Genomic DNA, 20,603 nt, shown 5'->3' with positions numbered 1-20,603 from the left:
ATTAAACAATAGACTTTTAATCTCTCATAGTTCTGGAGGCTATAAATCTCAAATCAAGGTATTGGCAGGGCCATGATCCCTCTAAAGATGCAAGGGGAGAATCCTTCGTTACCGCTTCCTGACTCTGGTGGCTCATAGCATTTCTTGGATTGTGGATGCATCACTCAAACCTCTGCCTCCATCTTCACAGGGCCTTGCCCATGCCTCTCTGTCTGTATGTCTTCCTCTCTTCTTATAAGGGTACCAGTCACTGGATTTAAAGCCCACTCTAAATCCAGGATGATTTTATCCCAACAACCTTAACTAATTACATCTACAAAGACACCATTTCCAAACAAGTTATATTCTGAGTTTCCATGTAGACATGAATTTTGGAGGGACACTATTCAACCCAATATAGATGGCCACTTTATATCAGGAGCTATTTGTACTCAACTTACCACCAGTGATGGGATCCTTATTGCCAGCGAGGTAGCAACTGACCCATTTCCCAAGCCTCATATTACCTTTTCACCTACCCAGCTTTATCAGTTGGTCTCTCCAGGAAGCAGACCCTGAGACTGTTGAGCCTGCAGATTGTTTATTAGGAAATGCTCCCTGTGTCAACACCTGTGGAAGGCCAGGGGGAGATGCCAAATTTTACAGTGGGAGAAGTGAAGCTGCAGCCACCCCGGCAACCCCAGAGGGAGCTTTGGAGCTAAAATCACTGGTCAGAACTGGCCTGTGTTGGGCCAGAATGGTTGGATGTTTATTCACTCAAATCTATCAGTCACCAGATATGGGATGCACTGGGAAGGGCTTGACCTTGAACTAGGTGGCTCTTTGCAGATGGGGTAATCCCTGAAGGTACTGACAGTTGAAGGTTGTCTGCTAATAGTCCTTCCAGAAATAGGCAAGAAGTCCTTCCTTGATGGAGATCTGGGTGGTGTGTCACCATGTCCAACATGAGGACTTAAAACACACAGATGAGGGTGAAGGTGGGTTTATATTTTGGTGAGTACTGTAGACATTCCAAATTCTGAATCTCATGACACAGGACCCATTTGGGGCTCCACTAGCCAATAATTAAGCCCACAAACCTCAGTCAGGAGTCACTCAATAACAACAAGGTTGAATATATAGCAGGAAAGCCTTTGTAGAGTTAGAAAACACAACAGCTATCACCCTCTGAATTTGAAATTAATGTTGTTATTTTAGAAAAAAAATAAACTAATATTCTGGAAAAGTTAACTGGCTTGCCCAAAGTTACCAGGTATGGACATGAATATCTATTTCGTTAATGGTTTTTATTTTTCACATTTTTAAAACTTAAAAAATTTTTAAATTTTTATTTTTATTTTTATTTTTCTTATTTTATTTTAAAAATAGAGATGGGATCTTGCTATGTTGCCCAAGCTGGTCTCAAACTCTTGCTCATATATATATATATATATATATATATATATATATATATATATAATATATTATATATAAAATATATTATAAATATAATATATTATATATAATATATTATATATTATATATAAAATATTATATATAATATAATTATATTATTATATATTATATATATTATTATATATATTATATATAATATATATTATATATTATATAATTATATAATATAATATATATTATATATATTATATAATTATATAATATAATATATATTATATATATTATATAATTATATAATATAATATATATATATAATACTAACCAATGTTGTACAAAATATATGGAATTATTGGTTTTTAGGTTACATGCATCAGAACCAGGACCAGGATAAGGCAATAAAAGACACAGAGTGCAATACTTAAGGAGGACTTCCCTCTCAGGTGGCATCCCTACGCTTGCATGATCCTGAGAGTGAGGGCCTCCTTGTAAATGTGAAGCCCCAGGCACCTCCTTGACTCACCCAAGTCCTGACCCTTCTGAGCATACACTTTCAACTCTAATAATTTCTTCACACATTGCCCCTCCACATGTTGGAACCAATTTACGGTCTCATCAGCAATGTATGAGAGTTCCAGTCATACCACATTCTTGTTAAGTGTGATGGAATACTTGAAAATTTTTGGTAATCTTATGGGTGTGTTGGTTTAATCTGTAGTTCACTTATTACTAGTCAATTTGAGCATGATATTATTAGCCATTCAGGTTTCCTTTTCTGTGAATTGCCTTTCATATTCTCTCCCAATTTCTATTGTATTGCCTATCTTTTTCTTGTATTTAAGAAATATGTATATATACACACACATATTTATATATACATAAAATGTGTATATATAAATAAACACATATTTAAATATACATATATATATATTTTTTTAAAATATACAGACAGGATCTTGCTCTGTCACCCTGGAGTGCAGTGGTGCAATCATAGCTCATTGCAGACTCGAGCTCCTGGGCTCAAGCAATCATCCCACCTCACCTTCCTGAGTAGCTGAGACTACAGGCATGTATCACCATGCCTAGCTAATTTCTTTTTTTTTTTCTTTTTTTTTTTTTTGGTAGAGATGGAGTCTCAGTGTGTTGCCCAGATTGGTCTCAAACTCCTGGCCTTAAGCTGTCTTCTTGCCTCAGCCTCCCAAAATGCTGCTATTACAGGCAGGAGCCACTGTGTCTGGCCTGTTTTCTTACTGATTTATGAGATCTTATATTCGAAATCCTAACCTTTTTGTGTTATATAGGGGTAAATATAGATACAGATATTATTGTAGATATATTCTCCCAGTCTTTGTTTTGTCTTTTATAGTCCTTTGTTACACAAAATTGTACATTTTAATATACTCAAGTTATATCTCTTGTTACCTTTTTTATTGTATTTTCTCTCTGCCCTAACCAATGCTGTACAAAATATTTTCATAAGTTTTATTCTAAAGTTCAAATTTTTGCTTTTAACTTTTGAATCTTTACTCCAAACATACTTTTGTATATGGTATAAAGCTTTCTACAGGAATAACTTATTTCCATAAAGAGAGAAAAAAGTTTAAAGATTATTTATAAATTTTGACTCAGGAATTACACTTATAAAATTTATCCCAAAGAAAGGAACAGAGATGTATGCAAAGACTTACTAGAGTAATGATCACTTCATCCTATTTATATGGATGAATTGCAGATACTCTAAATATTTAACAGTGGGAAGATGGGTGAAATAAATTTAGTTATAGTTATGTAATGTAACAGCATAAAGCTATAAAATAATAATACATTTGGAGAAAATTTAATGACATGGAAATAAGTTAATGATAGATCTTAAGTGGAAAGAGAGAGTTAAAGCAGTGTACATAGCTTAATATTATTTTGTGGAAAAATATATAAATATACACATAAAAAAGTTGAAATACTATTTATTAAGCTGTTACTGGTTGTTATCTCTGGGTTGTGAAATTATGGATGGATGATTTTCTTTCCTTTCCATATCTATATTTTCTTCAATTAATATGCATTACTTTTTTTTTTTTTTTTGAGACAGAGCCTCACTCGTTTGCCCAGTCTGGAGTGCAGTGGTGCAATCTCGGCTCACTGCAGCCTCCCCACCCCAGGTTCAAGTGATTCTCCTGCCTCAGCCTCCCAAGTAGCAGGTATTTTAATAGCAAAAATGGAAAGTTGTTTTAAAACAATCATTCCAAGGAATGAGGTTAACAGAGCACTCATGAGTGCTTAATGTGGAATAAATCATCTTTGTCATCTAGTACCATAGTTAGAAGGATTGAAAGCCCAGAATCTTCACGACAGAACTGAAGTCGAGCATTCTGCTTGATGGTCTTATGTATTTCCATGGTCCCATGTCCTGATTTGGGATTCAGAAAATATGACTATCATAACCCTATAGGTTATGGATGCCTGCTGAAACCTCATAGAGGCTCAATTCCATATCTTAATCATTTTAATTCCGATTTATTTTTACAGAAGTAGGAATCAAGTTTGTGGTTCAACAACTACAATTTAGTGGGGCAAATATGGTCATTCTGGTAGTTATGAAAGGTGTTGCCTTCCTTGAGATGAGGCGGGAAGCCTCTTATCAGCCAGGGGATGTCATAAATGACTTGAAGACGCCTGTTGTTGAAATCCTGTGATTAGTAGGAAGTCCAAAATTTTCTCCCGACCCAAATAAGCCAGATTTTCTCAAACACCAAATAAAACCTGGCCTTGGTTTGACCCTTTTGAGAGATGCTTTCATTTCTTTTTCCATCACCAGTAGGACACCCATGCAGTATGCTTTATGTAAAAAAATCCTGAAAAATAAAATGAAACAGAATTTTAATTTCTTACATTTGGAAAAGATTTTAAAGCATCCAGAAGTACCAAGATTAATTTAATAGATAAATTGGGCCGGGCGCAGTGGCTCAGGCCTGTAATCCCAGCACTTTGGGAGGCTGAGGCGAGCAGATCGCCTGAGGTCGGGAGTTCAAGACCAGCCTGACCAATATGGAGAAACTCCGTCTCTACTAAAAATACAAAATTAGCTGGGCATGGTGGCGCATGCCTGTAATCCCAGCTACTCGGGAGGCCGCGGAAGGAGAATCGCTTGAACCCGGGAGGCGGAGGTTGTGGTGAGCCGGCGGTTGCAGTGAGCCGGAGATTGCAGTGAGCCGAAGGTTGCAGTGAGCCGAGATCGTGCCACTGCACCCCAGCCTGGGCAACAAGGGCAAAACTCTGTCTCAAAAAAAAAAAAAAAAAAAAATACATTGAACCCAGTGGTGTGCTACTTAGTGTTAGTAACTAACTGTCCCTAACTCTCCAGAGGAAAACACAGCATTTGCTGGTTTGTAGCATTGGCTGATTTCTGTGGTGTAAATACTTCAACCATGGCTGATTCCAAGCCACCTCCGTGACGCCACTGAATGGGCAGATGGGGAAGAGCTACACATGATCAGCTTGCCTGGTGTGATCCAGCTCCAGGCTGGACTGCAGTGGCGTGACCTCAGTCACTACAACCTCTGCCTCCCGGGTTCAAGCGATTCTTCTGCCTCAGCCTTCCGAATAGCTGGCATTACAGGCACATGCCACCACTATTTTTTGTATTTTTAGTAGAGACAGGGTTTAGTAGAGACATGGCTATTTTTTGTATTTTTAGTAGAAACAGAGTTTCACCATGTTGGCCAGGCTGGTCTTAAGCACCTGACCTCAGATGATCCACCTGCCTCAGCCTCCCAAAGTGCTAGGATTACAGGCATGAGCCACCATGCCCGTCCGGGCATTTCTGGTTATACCCAATAACCATAAATAATAAATGTTAATAATTTAGCAGTTTTGCATGATTTTTTTTTTTACTAAATAAATAAAACAGTAATAATGCTGAAGTACTCTGTTTCTCTCCACAGATTCATTTCCTCACCTTCCTCCCCCAGCAACAACCATTATCAAGAATCTGGTATGTATTCTTTTAGACCATGTTTTTGCACTCTTCCTACATGTATATGTATGCAAAAGAATACATAGTTATGCTTTGCATATTTTAAATTTTTATCTAATGCTATCATGTTGTTCATGTTCTTCAACTTCCTGTCCCCTTCAATAATATGTTTTAGAAATCTATTCATGTTAATACATGCAGATGCAGTTCATCTATTTTAACTGTTGACTGTACTCTATTGTATGAAAATATCACAATTTATTCATCCTTCCTCTTACAATGAATACTCATATTGTTTCTAATTTTTTACTAATACAAATGATGTTTTAATAACCTTTGAGGCATGTCTGAGTATATAAAGTTACTAGACCTAGCATTGAAATGAATGGGTTGCAGGGAATACTTATTTTCTACTTTAGTAATACTGACAAATTGTTCTCCAAGTAGTTGTTCCAATTTGCACTCCTTCCAGAAATATATGAGAGTTTCTCATTTCCCATATCCTTGTCAATTCTTGAGATCACCAGGCTTTTAAAGTGTGGCCAAACTTAGGGTATGAAATATCTTTTTCTGACTTTCATTTCCCAGACTACTAGTTAGATTGGCCATTGTACTAGTTAGTGTAAAGGCTAAGCAGCTGTAACAAAGAGACCTCCAGATATATTAATCTAGGTAAGAATTTCAATAAAAAAGATCTTTTTCTTACTTAATCTTATGTTGGCTAGTCCAGGCTGCTAGGAGGGCTCTGCTCCACACAGTCACTCAGGGATCCTTCCATTTGCTACAATGCTATCCCTTAGGTCATCAACCTTGCCTTCCTGGTTGAAGTCAGGTTGTTGCCACATACCAGCTTTTGGAAAAAAAGACAAGCTCAGGGAAAGCAATTTCCTTGCAGACAAATTAGGCAGAAGTTGCACACGTTTCTTCCAGTCACATTTCATTGGCAAGGACTTAGTCTCATGAATAGGAAATATATGTGTCTGGCTGGGCAGCCATGTCCAAGAAGAAGGAAGGAATGGAGAAAGTGCTAGCATTCCTTCCCAAGCAGATGTTTGTTGACTTTTTGGATTTCTTCTTCCATGACTTGGCTGGTAATACAATGTACCCATTTTAATTTTGCTTTTTTCCTTATTGTTTCATAGGAAGCCTTCATATGCTCTAGTTTTGATTATTTATTTATACAATAATTTTAATTGTTTAAATGCACCAGTATATGTATCTCAATAAAGCTATTTTAAAATATTCTCAGTTGTGATTTAAACAAGCCAGATCATATTCTTTAGCTAAATTAATATTCTTTTGTAAAGTGAATAAAACTACTCCCATCCCAGTTTTCTCTTTTCTGGGAATATAATTTTACCTATTAACTTAATCAAAATTATAGTTTCATGAAAATTTCTTTAGGCTAATGTAAGCTGCTCAAAGTTAAAAGAGAAAAAAAATGTGGCTTCTTCGATACTATTGAACCCTCCAAGAATATCTGACAATCTGTATGACATTGTGGTAATTTTTTTGACCACTCTGAATTTCAATTTTCTCAACTGTAAGTATGATATTATTTGCTCTGCCTGCTACATGATATTGTTATAAGGATCAAGCAAGATAATGCAGAGAAAATGTTCTGTGGAATGCAAAATTTTTAAGTGTTAGGAATTAGAATTACAAATAGTATTTCAATAGCATGCAGAAGATTTCATTTGAAATGTCCTAAGTCTTGTTTCCAGTTTTACTGTTATATTCTACATACCATTTACACAGATATTCCATACTCTATATCAGGGGCTGACCTTTGGCAGTCACTACCACCTCTGGGTGTGTGTGTGTACATGTTTGTGTGGGTGTGATTGGAATAACAGCCATGTGCCCAACGACATCTGTGTGAGTCAAGACTCTCCTGAGAGCTGCCTTTATTTTGAGCAGCTCTGTTCCTAATGGCAACCTGGGAGGCTGGCTTTCCAGCCTGTTTTCAAGCAGTGCTCAGCTAAGCCACATCACTGCAAGGTATGCTTCAGAATTTCTATAGCTGTTTCAGACCACCCCAGCTTGGCATTCATCACTGCCTTCCCTGGGCAGTTCTCAGTTTCGTGCAATGTCTCATCCTGCCTGTCACACCCAGTGACAGCCTGTTATAGTCGGGTGGGCAGCACTAAATGCCTGCTCCCTGGCTCAGCCCCATCCGTCAGTGCCTTTCCCCAGCATCTCTGCTCCAGCATCGCCTTTCATGGGGAGCCGCAGGCTTGGCAGAGGAAAAATAGGGCTGATAGAGACAGAGAAAGAGAGAGAAACAGGAATGCCTTGGGGTGTGATTTTTACTTTATTGGTGATAAACCAACTGTGAAAAGTTAGAAAGGAGAATTTTAGCAACATGTTGAAGAAGGGAGTTCTTTAAAGGGAATATAGGAAAAGCTTCATAATTTTATTGATACACTTGAATTTAATTTTAAAAATAAGGCCAGTAGTACTCTTGCATCAAAATGCAGGAGAATTATTTAACGCTGTGTAGCCCAACCCTGTAGGTGTTAGGAATACCCCCGTGAGGAAGAGGAAGTGAACTGAGGTGACTACATGGTGGCAAAAGTCAGGAAATTAGCAGAGTTAGGGTTTGTGTCCTCCCTCCTACCCAGGAAGGGATTAGCACTGACTCATTTCATAAACATTTATTTAGCAACTTCTATATGCCAAGAGTTATCCTCCATGCTGGGATATAGCAGAGGCTGAAACAGATGAGGCTAAATCTTTTATGTCTGGGATTTTACTGCTTTCATGGAACTTAAATTGGGTTGGCAGGGCATGGAGGAGGTTAATGGCCAGAAACAGACAGAAAGACACATGATAATTAAAATAAATAAATAGTTACATGTCAGTTACCGGTAAATGCTAAGTGTCATAGTCCACTTTGTGTTGCTATAACAGAACTCAATAGATGGTAACTTATTTATAAAGTAAATTTATTCTTCACAGTTCTAGAGGTAGGGGCATCTGGTGAAGGCCTTCCTGCTGCATCATCTCATGGCAGAAGGTGAAAAGATCAGAGTATGAGAGTACAAGTGAGCAAGAGAAAGCCAAACTTGCTTTGATAACAAGCCCACTCTTGAGATAACTAACACACTCCTGTGATAATGACATTAATCCATGAGGACTCTCCCTTCATGACCTCATCATCTCCTATCCAGCCCCACCTCCCAACACTGTGGCATTGGGGATTACGTTTACAACACATGAACTTTAGGGAACACCTTTAAACCATAGCACCGTGTAATGATTTTTAAAAAGCAATGTGAAAGCAATTGAGGTCATTAAAGAATATCTTTCTGAAAAAGTGACATATAAGCTGCTGTAGATCAAATGTTTATGATCTATAGCATCCACCCCCAATGCAAAAATTCATATATTGAAATCCTAACCCCCAATGGGAGGGTGTTAGGAGATGGAGCCTTTGGGAGGTGAATAGGTCATGAGGGTAGAGCCCTCATGAATGGGACTAATGCCCTTCTAGAAGAGACCCAGAAAGCTCCCTTACTCCTTGTACCTTGTGAGGACTCAGCAAGAAGATGGCCATCTGTGAACCAGGAAACGGACCCTCACCAGACAGAAAATCTGCCAGCACCTTGATCTTGGACTTCTAGCCTCTAGAACCATGAGAAATACATTTCTCTTGTTTATAATTCTCTGTGGTATTTTTGGTATAACAACGTGAACTAAGACATAAGTTGAGACCTGAGTGATAAGAAGTAGCAAATCATGTTAGTTAGGAGGCCAGAGTGCATTGAGCAGAGGCCTCAACTAACATGAAGGACCAAAAGTAGGACCAAGTTTAAAAGGTCCCAGTGAAGCTAGGAAGAAGGCCGGTGGGCCTAGAGTGGGGCAGGTGAGGGCAGAAGGCAAGGAGGTATGTGTGGAGAAGTGGCTGACCCTGGATCACACAGCTCAGTCAGGTGGGTTTAGGATCAGGAATCACAAGTCCAAGGGTTTAGCCCAGACACAGATCCCCTGCTTGGGGCATCTGGGGCACTGAGGAAGCTGTGGCTTTCAGAATCAGGTGACTGTAAGATTCAGGGAGTTTTTCTGGGTGTGCTCAAGGAACAGAGTTTGGTGATGGAGGGCAGACATTGAGGAGTGAGGAACCGTTAAAAAAACAGGGTCCAGCCCTGGAAGAATAGACTAGTGGGTATTGGAAAAGTTGGTGAAGGTCTCAGGTGAATGAAGTGAAACCCCATAACAAGACAGAACAGAGAGATATACTTCTTGTGAAGGCTGAGTAGGGACACTGCAGGTCTTCACTCACGCAGGCATCTGGGACTCAGTTCAGCCCCTGGGATCCATAGCATGGACTTGGGACAGCGAACATCTCCAGAGCCCACTTGCTCATACAATGGGAGCTCCAATGTATTAAAAGGTCAGACTTCTCTTGGCTTAAATACTCACCTGGTTGAGCCTAAAGATGGCAGGTCATTTTGCAAGCACTGAGAGAGACAACCAAATGTAATGAATCTTGCTTTTGATGTTTTAGGATCAAATTCGGAGCTCTGTGTCTTTGAGTTTGGGTACCTCTCAAGCCAAATCTTTAACATTTTTTTTCTACATTGTAAAGCAATCAACTGATGAAGGAACAAAGGTGAAAGTTCACTGTGAATAAGACTTGATTTTGCATTCCAAAGACAAATATACCCTGGATTAGGTTAGCTACAAATTGAAGCTTTATGTGACAAGTAACATCTCAGGATAGCAGAAAATGTCCCTGTTTCTAAAGACGCACTATGTCAAACCGTAGTCTCTAATTTTTGTGGCAAGGAAAAACTTCACATGGCCCCAAAGCCCGTACTCTTATAATTAGACCATCCTGTCTCCAAGTAAGCATATTTTTCCAATTTTTATCTATTGTAGTCAAATTAGACCACAATTATGTGGAATTAAAATGAGGCATCATTCATGGAGATGTAGTGCCTAATGTTAAATTAAAATGTATGTGCCTGTTTGCTGAGTTGAAACCATATAGATAGATAATACACCTGATTAGATACAGCATATGGAGTGCTTTTTTTTTTTTTTTTTTTTTTTTAGACAGTCTCACTCTTATCGTCAGGCTGGAGTGCAGTGGCATGATCTCGGCTCACTGCAACCTCTGACTCCCTGGTTCAAGCGATTCTCCTGCCTCAGCCTTCCAGATAGCTGGGACTACAGGCATGTGCCACCATGCCCGGCTAATTTTTGTATTTTTAGTAGAGACAGGGTTTCACCATGTTGGCCAGGAAGGTCTCGATCTCCTGACCTCGTGATCTGCCCACCTCAGCCTCCCAAAGTGCTGGGATTACAGGCGTGAGCCACCACACTTGGCCCTGGAGTGCTTTCTATAAAAAGATAACAATGAAGCTGTCAATATTTTCACTAAAGGCATTCATTTCTTCATGCCTTACTGTAACAGTCCCTAACCTTTTTGGCACCAAAGATTGGTTTTGTGGAAGAAAATTTTTCCACGGACTGGGGCAGGTTGGGAGGGGGTGGTTTCAGAATGATTCAAGTGTATTACGTATATTGTGTACTTTGTTTCTATTATTATTACATTGTAATACATAATGAAATAATTATGCAACCCACCATTGTGTAGAATCAGTGGGAGCTCTGAGTTTGTTTCCCTGCAACTAGGCATCCCATCTAGGGGTGATGGGAGACAGTGACAGATCATCAGGCATTAGAGTCTTATAAGGAGCGTGCAATCTAGATCCCTTGTGTGCGCAGTTCACAATAGAGTTTGTGCTCCTATGAGAATCTAATGCCGCTGCTGATCGGACAGGAGGCGGAGCTCAGGCGGTAATGTAAGCAATGGGGTGTGGCCATAAATACAGGTGAAGCTTTACTCACTTTCCTACCGCCGCTTACCCGCTGCTGTGTGGCCCAGTTCCTAACAGGCTACGGAATAGTACTGGTCTGTGACCCCAAGGTTGGGGACTGCCATCTTACTGTGTCCTAGGCACTATGCTGAGCACATTTTACACCATCTCATTTCCCTTCTATTATGCCATTGTTTCTAAGTAAAAGTAATGTAGTCAACAAATCTCCTGGCTTGGGGATTTCATCTGGTCTGACTTACATCATTTGACTTATAGCAAATTTTCCATTAATGTATCTTCTTTACTTCATGAGACTTGAGAAATCACTTATTTGAACTTATTTTTTTTCTTGCTACAATGATGGCAGTAATACATTAACTATTTAGGTTGGTAACAAAAGTAATTGCCATTTTAATGGTCTTTGCCATTAAAAGTAAATTGACTGCCACTGCACTCCAGCTTCGGTGACAGAGTCAGACTCCATCTCAAAAAAAAAAAAAAAGAGAAATGACTCTAAGCAAAAAGAAAAACCCAAAGCTTTAACAGATGATGAAGAACCCAATCAAAATCTATTAAAAAGTAAATTTACTTTTTATGGCAAAGACCGCAATTACTTCTGTTACCAACCTAATAACTACTTGGTTCATAGATATCGTAGTGAGAAAGGACCTTGAGAGGCGTGAACCAGGCTTCCACCTTCAGACAGTTGGGGCTGTCTTTTCACAAATAGGAGGACAAGACTGGTGAAGTCACCTGCTCAAGGCCACACAGCTGGAGAAGGGCACAATCAAAACCAGCGTCCTGGTCTTCTGTCTCCTATTAAGATCTCCTTTCCCTAAGCTGAGCTTCCAGTAAGAGCAAGACTCAAGGTGTGTTGGGATATAGCACATGTCTGCCGTTGGTTCTCCCTGATCCTTTGTATCTGTAAAGCATAGAATGAAAGGGTGAGGGTGGAATAAAACATGGTTCCTGTGAATGGCATTTTGTGCTTCTAACTGGCCAATTTGTGAAGAATTTAGGAAAGGCACTAAAACCAAAAACCATGGCTCAAAATAAATAAGCATCACTCTAAGGAAAAGGATCAAGGCCTTGTAACAACATTCTACCCAGATGATGAGATTCACATGCCTTCCTCCTGCCTCGCCCCTTCTACTGGGAGCACGACTGCTCCATCCTTTCCAGTTGCCAACATCCCAAACCTCAGCTTAGGACAACTCCAGTGTGCAATACAGGATTTAAAAGGAATAAAGAGGGAAGATGCTGAGGGGACCTTTTTTTTTTTAAAAAAAAAAAAAAAAAAAAAAAACAGCCTTGCTCTGTCACCTAGGCTGGAATGCAGTGGCGCAATCTCAGCTCACTGCAGCCTCTGCCTCCCAGGTTCAAGCAATTCTCCTGCCTCAGCCTCCCAAGTAGCTGGGATTAGAGGCACGCACCACCTCGCCCAGCTAATTTTTGCATTTTTAGTAGAGACGGGGTTTCACCATGTTGGCCAGGCTGGTCTCGAACTCCTGATCTCAGGTGATCCACCCGCCTCAGACTCCCAAAGTGCTGGGGTTATAGGCATGAACCACCACTCCCAGCCCTGAGGGGACCTTTCTGCCAGGCCCCAGTCATTTTTAAAATGCAGAAGTGGCAATTAGCACAGAGACTCATTTGTGTATGTGTGTGTGTATGTGTGTGCATGTGTGTGTGTGTGTGTGAGTGTGTGTGTGTGTGTTGTCAGGGAGCACTTTCTTCCTTATGACTGCGCCTGAGAGCCAGTCTTTCCTGACCCACTAATGAGTTTCCTGCAGGGCAGAGAAATCACCCCTCCCACCATGAAAAGAGCCAATTGCAGAAAAATCTCTAGTGAGAGAGAAAGATCTGAACAAACATAAAATGGACATTGACTTAATGCAGATGCTGGCACCACCCAGGAAATGGGGAATAAAAGGCAGTGTTTGGGGAAAAGCAGGAGCATCTCTTGAAAGGAAGGAGAAAGCAAAGGAATACATTAAAATACCAAGAATTGGCAGCAAGGAATTTGTTTTATAACAGGCATAGCTGTGTCAACCAAAACATGTAAAGAAATGACTCTGTAAGCAAAGACTGGGCACGGTGTTTCACACCTATAATCCCAGCACTTTGGGAGGCGGAGGCAGGTGGATCACCTGAGGTCAGGAGTTCGAGACCACCCTGGCTAACATAGTGAAACCCCGTCTCTACTAAATATATAAAAATTAGCCAGGTGTGGTGGTGGGCACCTGTAATCCCAGCTACTTGGGAGGCTGAGGCAGGAGAATTGCTTGAACCCAGGAGACGGAGGTTGCAGTGAGCCGACACGGTGCCACTGCACTCCAGCCTCGGTGACAGAGTGAGACTCCATCTCAAAAAAAAAAAAAAGAAAGAAAAGAAATGACTCTAAGGAAAAAGAAAAACACACAGCTTTAACAGATGATGAAGAACCTAACCAAAATCTGAAAACTGCTTCCCAAGTTGTAAAACTCTCATCTCCCTAGTGAGGAGGGATTAGAGCTTAAACTGTGCCCACTCTGGCATAATTTATTTACAAATAAATTATATATCCATAATTAAGCACATCAATTTAACAGAAGTGTTTACTCATAATACTGCCCATACCGTGCTTGATGATTTATTCTTATATGACTCCTTTGCATTTAAAGTATCATTAGGGAGCTGAGTAACAAACATGGCTAAATTTTGATGGGATTGGAGGCTGGGGAAGAGAGGAGGAAAGGATACGAGACCCCAAGAATTAGCTGGATTTTGCAGTGGGGCTCTCACAGCCAAAGACCATTGTAGATTAGGGGTCTCTACCTTTACCTACTTGCCAGGGAGGAGGGTGTGATGGAGCTAATGACCCGAATGAAAAGTTCCAACAGCAGATACAGGGTGTGCTAGGGAACTGAGTCAGTGTGTGAGTCAAATCCCACCCCACCCAGGAGCAAAACGACAATGGAGTCTTTCAGAGCATGGGTGTGAGTCATGCCAGAGCATCAAGCCATGCCATGCGACACTGTGACATCACTCCTACAGCCTCCATCTGGGCCCACAGAGCGGCTGTGGAAACAGTGATTGGATTTAAATCAAATTCAACTCTATTAAGTTAACCTTTGAAAGGTCAACATCTGCTACTTGCTTTTTGGCCAGGCAGCAATCTCGACAATGAATGCGGATGGCTTCATTAATGAGGCTTTGATAATAGAAATCTGGGTCCTGATTAGACTGTATGCAGCATGTGTTTGTGGACTCCAGTGTATTTTACTGGGTTTCTCAGAGTTGTCAGTTGTATATAGGAAATTATAATAGCAAAGGTATTTTTAAAATGTCTGAATTAGCCAGGCAGGTGGTGGCTCATGCTTGCAATCCCAGCACTTTGAGAGGCTGAGGCAGGTGGATCACTTGAGGTCAGGAGTCTGAGACCAGTGTGGTCAACATGGTGAAACTCTGTCTCTAATAAAAATACAAAAAGAAAAAAAAATTAGCCAAGTGTGGTGGCTTGTGCCTGTAATCCCAGCTACTTGGGAGACTGAGGCAGGAGAATCGCTTGAACCAGGAGGCAGAGGTTGCAGTGAGCCGAGATCTCACCACTGTACTCAGCATGGGCAACAGAGCGTGAGCCTGTCTAAGTCTAGCTATATTAGCACTAAGTACATGCATGTGTGTGTGTGTGTGTATGTATAAGATTACAAAGTGCTTATATGCACAAAATTGTTCAAACTGCATATATGCTTTTTTTTTTTTTTTTTTAAGACAGAGTCTCACTATGTCACCCAGGCTGGAGTACAATGGCATGATCATAGCTCACTGAAGCCACATCTTCTGGGGTCAAGCAGTGCTCCCACCTCAGCCTCTCAAGTAGCTGGGACTACAGGTATGCACCACTATGCCTGCTAATTTTTTTCATTTTTTTTTTAGAATCCCTCACAAAGTGCTGGGATTATAGGCATAAGCCACCATGCCTGGGCCATGGAAACATTTTTGTTACAACAATAAATGTCCAACAATAAGTGCCTAACTGTAGGATATTGTTTAATTAGATTATGATATGCCTGTACGATGGGATATTATGAAGCTGTTGACAAGAAAAAGGTACATTAATATATATATATATGAGCATGCATGCTATTATAAAATACTATTATTTTTAAGCATCTTAAGATATTTTAAGTGAACTAATCAGTTTTCTGACCTGTGCTGTCAACAGAATTTCTGATGATCAAATAATAAAACTCAGACAATGTTGGTTTTGTGCCATCAAAAAAAAAAGAAAAAGAAAAATACATAGTAGCATCCCATTTATGTAAAAATAAGATAGACATAAATATAAGTCTATATTAAGGCTTAGACAGTCTCTGGAAAATGGAAAAATAGCTATTAACTGGATTAGGCTCAGGAGAGGGACTGGTGGGCTGGTAGAAATAGAGTGGTAGAAGAAAGAATTAGTTGGTTAAAATTAGTTTTCTTCTAAATGCATCTTTTAACATATGTCAAACATTAAAGACACAATAAATGCATTCAAAATTCAGAAACCAAACGATCATTACTAAGTCACTGGCTGCTGAAAATACACTTTTAAACTTGTTCCAAGTTTCCGTAAATAAGGATTCAAGTGCCCCAAAGCAATTTCATTGTTAATGTTTCTATACTTCCATATTTTCTTTTTAGCATGATTTCAAGGAATTTAGGGGCATTTTCTTCCTAGATATTTCCTTTCTCAGTAATTCAGACAATCATTGATCTAATAATAAAAAGGAAGCTATTAGAGACTCTGTGTGCCAGATATTACTCATGCTTGATAAATTGCATGCCCAAGGGAATATAAAAAAAGCACATCAACAAAAATAGAATTTAATTCTCATTGATTAAAACGATATGCGCCAAAGAGTTCTTTTTATGGAAGAGGAGAAATAGCAACGTATTTCAAGAAATCTAACCACTGAATGCAGAAGATTATGGCCCCCCCATAGGTTTCAACTATTCAATGAGCTTTTCTTGATCATTTATTTGTATCAGGCATCTTGTTGAGAATTATTAGCAGGACAGTATGGTAACAGAATAAATAAGTTAAAATAACCATTACGGGCTGAGCACAGTGGCTCATGCCTGTAATCCCAACACTTTGGGAGGTCAAGGCAAGAGGATCACTTGAGGCCAGGAGTTCGAGACCAGCCTGGGCAACATAGTGAGACTTCTTCACAAATAATTTAAAAAGTTAGCAGGGTGTGGTGGCACGTGCCTGTAGTCTCAGCTACTCAGGAGGCTAAGGCAGAAGGATTGCTTGAGCCTAGTAGTTTGAGGCTGTAGGGAGGTATGATTGTGCACTGCACTTCAGCCTGGGAGACAGAGTGAGACCTTGTCTCAAAACACAAATGCACACCACACACATACACACATATCATTGCAAATGCGCTTCAATAAGTGGTAGAGGCCAATAAGAAAATGTATTTCAGCAAGCAAAGAAGAGGAAGAGGCCTTAACAGGAGAATGTATAAACTGGCATATAGACATGAAAGAATGAGGTATTTAGCAAGAATGCTGCAAATCCTAGGTTGGGAGGATACACATCTCCAACTGCATATTTAACATCTCCATGTGGATATCTAATAAGTATCTCACAGTCAATGTATACCAAATTGAGCTTGTTATTCCTCCATGCCCCGACCCTATAGGCACCTCCCATGGGTTTCCCCTTCTCAGTTCATGGCGAGTGCATCCTTCAGACCAAATGCTTGGGAGGCACTATTGACACTTGTCTATAGTGACAGCCAAGGTGTCAAGGTATCAGCAAATCCTTTTGGCTCCACTGAATGGATCCAGAACCCAGCATATCTCACCAGCTCAGAAGCTTCCACCATGGTCCAAGTCCCCCTCATCTCTTGTAGGGTTGCCCCACTTCGATCTGTCCTTGACATAGCAGATAGTGTGATCTGTTTGCATAGCAGATAGAGTGATCCATTTATACTGCAAGACAGATCATGCAATTCTCTAGCTCAAACCTCCCCTCCAGCGGCCCTCATTCTACTCTGTGTAAAAACCGGTCCTCACTGTGGCCAACAAGGCCCTGCCTGACCTGGCACTCCCCCTCCCTAATTCACCTTCCTCCCTCTAGTCCTCTCTCTTGCCTACCTCTGCATCCACATTGGCCTAGCTTTTCCTCCAGCCTCCCCAACCGACTCATTCCAGCCCTTACAGTCTCTAGGTGATGATCCTTCCTGGAACGGGTCCCTCACCCTCCTCCATAAAATGGCAGTCTCCCCCTTACACCCTATTCTCTTCTCTTTTATTTTTGTCATATCACATATCGCTATCAAATACATTCCTGGAATATAAACTCCAGAAAGGTAGGGATTTTTGTCTGTTTTGTTCACTGCTGCATCACCAGAACCTAGAATGGCACTTGGAATATTGTAGGTGTTCAAGAAATATTTGTGAAATTTGTGAATCAATGAGAGAGGTCTGAATGGGGTCTGAAATGATAGAAGTTGAGGTTAAAGGGCTACACAAGGGCCCAGCTCCAGAAGATGTCATGGTAAGAACTTTGGACCTTATCAGACAATAGAAAACTGTGGGGAAAATATAGATATAATATACACAGATACATATAAAAATATACACACATCATAAATACAGCATGAGGTGGGGGGAGGCAGAAAAACGAAAAGTTAAAAAAATTATTTGCAGCCGAGCGTGGTGACTCACACCTCTAATCCCAGCACTTTGGGAGGCCGAGGAGGGCGGATCGTGAGGTCAGCAGATCGAGACCATCCTGGCTAACACGGTGAAACCCTGTCTCTACTGAAAATACAAAACATTAGCCAGGCATGGTGGCAGGTGCCTATAGTCCCAGCTACTCAGGAGGCTGAGGCAGGAGAATGGGGTGAACCTGGGAGGCAGAGCTTGCAGTGAGCTGAGATCGTGCCACTGCACTCCAGCTTGGGCGACAGAGCAAGACTCCGTCTCAAAAAAAAAAAAAAAAAATTATTAACACTGTGAGGAAGGAGAAAATGACACAAATTCCACAGACGTTGTAGAGTAGAATTCATGAAACTTAGTAGCTAAATTAGTGAGGAAGGTGAAGGAGAACAATGACCCAAAAGTAACTCTGAGTTTCTAGCCTGGGTGTTTGGGCACGTATGGATGCCATTAAATGAAGTCAGAATGTTTTTGACCTCAGAGGAAGCTATAAAAGCCAATGGTGGTGTCTTCCAGGAGGAAATGCGAACTGGCTGGCTTCCAGACGTTATAATTGATCTTATGCTGTGAGTCCATTTTAAAATCTCGCACAAGTGGTGTCCCGCAGCAGATGGTGGACATACTAGCTATGACCCATCATTCAGTTCCTTAAAGGTTCTGTCTGCATGTTGCCAAGACATCTGGATGAAAATGAAGCACTCAGCATATCTTTTGTGTGTTTACGTGACACCATGCGTCTTGAGAGCGACGACATCTTTTGGTTTCTGTCAGGGCGTTTGATGTTTTAGAAATGTTGCCTTGGGCTCATTGATGAGGTTCCACTTACGAAACTTTAAAAATCACTACAAGAGTTAAGCATTTTAATATGGATTTAAATCTAAGCCTGGAAATATGGGGAGATAAAAATAAGCAATTCATACTTAGATTGGAGATACTTGGAACTTATTAGATAATACTGCAAAATTATAGGATAGAGTGCTTTAACATCACAGAGAAATTTAATGAACATAAAAGTAATTCATATACTGCTAAATAGAAGAGAGGAAGAGAAATAAATAACATCTAAGTAGATGCTGACATAATACTTGCTAATGTTGTATAACATATTAGAGTAAGAATCGCAATTATTCAGGCTGAGTTTGTTCTATAAAGGCACCCTAGGACATATGCTTTGAACACAGATAGACTTTATTTGAATACTAAGTGTAAGAATATTCTTAGCTTCTGTAAAGAAATAAGCTTCCTCTTGTTTATCCTGAGCCATGTGATTCTCTCAGTATAGCTTTCGTTTTCTAACTTTTGATAGAATCCTGAACCTAAGAAATGTTTCACTCTTTTCTTTGTCCCATCACAAGAAAAATTCCAATGTAATAAAATGGAGAAGCACGTCCAATGATCAGTGGCAGCTGTCTCTTGGTCTCCATCGCAGCTCATAGTCCTGCTGGTTGTGCTCCCAGGAATGTCAGTACAGGCCTACCAAAAGAAGCTGGAAATGCAGTTTTTCCTACAAAATCTCCCTTTTGAAAAGGTTAACAAGCAAGTAAAACATGTGAAAGCTCTGTGTGGGCCAAGAATAGACACAAAAACTAAATACATCTGTGGGCTTGAGTCTAAGTTGGAACCTGTTTTTGAGTTCGTAAAACTTGAGCCTCAAGTCCGTTCTCTTGCTTGACTTCATAACGACCCAGTGACATAGTCACTCTTATCATCTTCTCTTTCTAATATTGTAGTGATCTCAGCGAGAATGAAACACTTACTCGAATTTCATAAATCCAAGTCTTCTCCAGTCTAAGCCTTCCAACCCAAATTTTGATCTAGAATTTGAATATAGATGCATCTGGTCACAAAGCCTACACACTACCTCAATTCTAGTGTACACATTGGAAGCACTTTGCCATCAGGTAGTATTAGGAATCCAATTACTGTGCAATGATTACATCCATACTCTAAAAATCATATTGAATGGGGAAGGATAAGAGGGAAAAGGAATATAGGCAATGTTGCCTAGGTTTTTCTGTAATTTAAATAAAAGAGAAACAGATTTCATTAATTAAGATATAATAAGGAATCTCACTAGAACCTATTCTTCATTAGTGATTGTTACGGGTTGAATCGTGTCCCCCACACAAGATGTTTTCAAGTCCTAGCCCCTACTATGTGGTCTTATTGGAGATAGTGTGGTTGCAGATGCAATTAGTTAAGATGAGGTCATACTGGATTACGGCAGGCCTTTCATCCAATATGTCTGCTGTGTGGTACACGAATTATCCCAATAATTGCATAAATGCCTTTAGTTAGGCATTGATTTCACCTTGAGAGAGTGACCTCAGAGTGTGAGTCGCCAGCCTTGTTGATAACTGCTTACTGGAAGCTCACTCACAACTCCCAAGGTTATGCTTGGAGTACAGGCCTTTGGTCCCTATCCAAGGATGTCCTGTTTGGTGTTTGGCAGTCACTTGAGTTCAGCTTATAGCCTTGTAATGACAGGAACCAGTGACCTCATGAACTAGCTTGTTCTTCTTTAGTAACACTACTTATTAGGAAGTTATTTGGTTGAGTAAGAATGTACCTCATTATTGGTCATTATGATATCTTGCCCTCTGAAGCCACAGAGGCTGAATTCATTGTCTCTTACATATGACAACTCATGTATTAGCTGAAAATAGTTATGCATTTTCATTCATTTTCTCTTCTCTGGGACAAACTCTTTCTGT

At 40.1% G+C, this 20,603-nt stretch overlaps 1 long non-coding RNA gene across 1 annotated transcript in view; it reads right to left on the bottom strand.

Moving 5' to 3' along the window:
- Positions 1-3,340: 3,340 nt before the first annotated feature.
- LOC134739990 (uncharacterized) overlaps positions 3,341-20,603 on the bottom strand; it is a 53,559-nt gene continuing 36,296 nt past the window's right edge. The window contains exons 3-5 of the long non-coding RNA XR_010127155.1: positions 11,947-12,115; positions 6,072-6,215; positions 3,341-4,244 (exon numbers count right to left, since the gene is read on the bottom strand). This is a non-coding gene — a long non-coding RNA (uncharacterized LOC134739990). The remainder of the gene's footprint in view (positions 4,245-6,071; positions 6,216-11,946; positions 12,116-20,603) is intronic.

The sequence above is a fragment of the Pongo pygmaeus genome, chromosome 7 (assembly GCF_028885625.2).
Source record: "Pongo pygmaeus isolate AG05252 chromosome 7, NHGRI_mPonPyg2-v2.0_pri, whole genome shotgun sequence".
Lineage (NCBI taxonomy): Eukaryota > Metazoa > Chordata > Mammalia > Primates > Hominidae > Pongo > Pongo pygmaeus.
The sequence above is the reverse complement of the archived record's forward strand: the minus strand, read 5'-3'. Positions and strand labels throughout refer to the sequence as shown.